The sequence below is a fragment of the Macrobrachium nipponense genome, chromosome 8, assembly GCF_015104395.2.
Source record: "Macrobrachium nipponense isolate FS-2020 chromosome 8, ASM1510439v2, whole genome shotgun sequence".
Taxonomy (NCBI): Eukaryota; Metazoa; Arthropoda; class Malacostraca; order Decapoda; family Palaemonidae; genus Macrobrachium; species Macrobrachium nipponense.
The window spans coordinates 73,102,807-73,106,785 of record NC_087203.1 but is presented as its reverse complement, the minus strand read 5'-3'; the positions used below and the strand labels follow the sequence as shown (position 1 = coordinate 73,106,785).

The 3,979-nt window shown below is 31.7% G+C and overlaps 1 protein-coding gene across 1 annotated transcript in view; it reads right to left on the bottom strand.

Annotated features, from left to right (window-relative positions):
- Positions 1 to 3,942: 3,942 nt before the first annotated feature.
- Positions 3,943 to 3,979, bottom strand: part of LOC135223293 (uncharacterized) — a 33,803-nt gene continuing 33,766 nt past the window's right edge. The window contains exon 6 of the mRNA XM_064261765.1: positions 3,943 to 3,979. This exon is cut by the window's right edge and continues 655 nt beyond it. The gene's annotated coding sequence lies outside the window, so the exon portion shown is untranslated.

Here is a 3,979-nt window from a genome sequence, read left to right as displayed (position 1 = left end):
TAGTATCTGTGAACAGTCCTATTGACTTCAATAAAAATTAATTATGAGAGAAAATATGCCCAAGTAGTATATATATATATATATATATATATATATATATATATATATATATGTGTGTGTGTGTGTGTGTGTGTGTGTGTGTGTGTGTGTAAGCAGTGAGTATTACTATTATTCCGTAATTTTTTCAGATGAAGAGGTTAGGAGCAAAACGTTATAGCCTTCCGGTTTTTCAGTCTGTATTTGGGATGAGGCTGCCACCCCCACGCCCTGTCCTTGACCCCACCAAACGCTGATACCTAAGAACAGTTCGGTGAACTGGTAGATGGTAGGCAGTGCATAAACCATGGACTTAACAACCCTGAACCTAGCTCATTATCACTCTTCCTTGATACATCCCTTTTACAAGTTGAATTCCTACTACGGGAGATGAAATATTCTTTTTTTTCGTTTCTCTCTCGAATTTGGTTAGTAATGAATGATAAAAGTATCCAATAAAAAGCTTGAGAACGTTGACAAGTTTAAAAATCGTTGTAACAGTTATATGTGTCTGCATAATATGTATGCATATGCATATATATATATATATATATATATAGATATATATATATATATATATATATGTATATATATATATATGTGTGTGTATATATATATATACATACATATATATATATATATATATATATATATATATATATATATATATATATATATATATATATTTAGAATTATTTTTGGATGGATTTATATTTCCAAAAAAGGTACTGGAATTCTTGAATGCATTTATGTGATATAATGGAAGCAGAAATTCTTAGGATAAATACACGACAACAATCTCTCACAGAAAAACAGAGGATAATGAAACACTATTTCACAGAAAATATACGAAAAATATAATATACAATTCTCTACAAAAATTCAGACATCACATTAAGCATATTGTCTTACACTACCTTAATAGTTAAAGTTATAAATATTTTGTATATACACGATTATAAAAACGTCTTTTCACTTCGGAACCTCGACCATTATTTGATTGTAGAATGTTACTCAGCTTGTTATATTGTTATGAAAGTTAATATATATATATATATATATATATATATATATATATATATATATATATATATATAATATATATATATATATGTGTGTGTGTGTGTGTGTGTGTGTGTGTGTGTATGTATATATATGCGTGTGTCTGTTTGTGCGCGTTATGTATATGCATGAGTGTTGTGTACGTTTATAATTCAACATGCGCACAGGTACAATATACGCAAATAATTACACCAAACATTTTTGTTTGTGTAAGTGCATATGCTTTTAAATACAAATGCAATATCAAATAGAGTAATTTGCAGCCCAGGAATTAAGTGAAAATAGGAAATGAAGTAAGTAAACTAAATGTTGTTCTGCAATACCTCTTCAGGAACGAGAATATCATTCTGTTATGTAGGAATATAGACCCGGGCTGATTAAATTTTTTGTGAAAGAATGGTATAAATACAGGAATATTAAAGTACCTAGATGTATGCATTGGGTCAAATATATATGTATGGTGTGTATGTATGTATGCATGTATGTACGTATGTGTGTATATATATATATATATATATATATATATATATATATATATATATATATATATATAATTGTGTGTGTGTGTGTGTATGTGGCAATAATAATAATAGTAATGCATTTTTCCTAACAGTATTTCAAACTCAGTGCATACCTCAAGTATTATTTTCAAAATATATGTAAGCATCCAGTCTTCCTTCTTTTAACATTTCGATCGAAAAGTTCCCATCAAAACTCTACCTTGATATCTGTACAGAAAAACGTGAAGCAGGGACTATCCATGGGTAGAACCTAGAATAATGATTATACTTGAGTGTTATAGAACTGGGCGGAGAGAGAAAGAAAGAGAGAGAGAATACTGTAGTAGTGCAGCGGAACGTTTTTGCCACGGACTAGTCAAAACTCGGATTCTGTTTATTGACAACCAGTCGTACCTTTTGCATTAGTATGATAATCAAGTGTGCCGTGTACGATACTTTAGTAATGGTTGTGAGATGTATGATTATCATTAGACTTCGCTGCGAACCAGTTGTACCCATAAGCCCGAAGTTATCTGCTCATCTTGCATTTTCGTCATCCGAAATACTGATTTCCAGCTTGAAATTGTTAGAAGAGAATCAGTTGCCGAACTGATTGAGGTGCGAGCATTAGTTACGAAGTGAGTGAGGGTAAATAGATTTGAAAAGAAGAGAAAGCAGCAGAGTAAATCGTGTGCTTTTACGTCTCCGTTTGTGAAAATTGCTCGTCTTTAATTTGTTCTTGTTTTTTACATTCCAGATACATACTATCCATGTCTTGAAATGTTTGTCAGTCTCTTATATTAGCTCCGAAAATTTATATCACATTTTGTAAATTCAAGATTAGCAAATCTACGCAGCACACACTATGAAATTTCACATCATTTCTGTGACTGGTCGAGGTTGAGCTGACAAAAATAGACTTCCAGGAGGACTTGAATCATCCAAGGCTCCTCCCCATGAGAAAGATCTCCCTTATCCAGTCCAAACTAGTCCTGAGACTGCCCTCCAACTATGACTAATCCCCGTGGCTCCCCGTTATTCATTGCCTTCCGGAATAAGGAGACGGTCCAGGAATCGATTGTTTGAAATATTCACTCCCTCGACATGAGAGAGAGAGAGGAGAGAGAGAGAGAGAGAGAGAGAGAGAACACAGTTCTCGTTCCTGTCGTTCTGATGTGTACGTGCGTTTTTTTTTTATGTATATTACCTAGAAATTCTGCTTTTTCACAATTTTCTTCAGCAGGTAGAGGCAATTTAGAAAGCAAGAATTGTGGTAAAATGGTTAACGTAGATTTATTCTTTTCCATGTAGTCATATAGCTGATCGCGTTTTCGTTTCAACACTTCAGTTCCTGGAGTACTGTGAAGATTAACTTGAAATTTGAATCCACTGACTATATTCCAATACTAAAAAAAAAGTTAAAGAGAGAGTTTAAAAGGGGAAAAAAACCGTTGATAGTTTGTTTTTAAAGTTAAAAAGGTCCTAATTTCGCCACGTCGGGATTCAGCGATGAAATTTAAATATCTCAATTTGCCAGTTTGAGAATTCGTCAAATGACAATATAAGTATCTATTAGCACAACGCCTTAATATATCAAGTAATACGCATTTGCGCACTGAGCTGACGCTTCTTATATTTTTTTTTTTATTTCGTTTGTTAAACGAATCAATATAAAGAAACTTTTGTTATTCACTCGGTAGATTACGATAAAACCTGAGTTTTCAAAAATCTTTATAAAAATTTGTTCTAACCAGATACGTGCAAATGTTGGTTATGGATGTTCAATAAAAGTATCCTCTTTCTGAAGAAACCGTGTATCATGAAGTGAGGTATAGGCGTGGAAAAAAGTTGTGAATCCAAATTAGTCTTACCTGCAATAAATGAATGCCCTCTTCCAACGTAAATATTCATCCGTAAGCATATACTGAATACGAATATCTTCAACCTAAGGATGTAACTGTATTTCGATTCAGAAAAGCAATTATATAGGATATGGAACATATTCAAAAGTAAACAGATTTCTAAAGATTCCTGGAAGGCTAGAAAAACTTGGAAAGACAGATGTACTTGCACAAGTTTACGTACGCATATATAACACGCGCGCGCTGCCACACGTACGCACACACATACACACACAATATATATATATATTACGTATATATATATATATATATATATATATATATATATATATATATATATATATATATATACATATATATATATATATATATATATATATATATATATATAATATCTATATATATATATATATATATATATATATATATATATATATTACTAATAAGCAGATTAATTGATAGACAAACAATTAAACGCACCACAGATTTCCATGAGGGTCATCACTAGCGAAACTATGA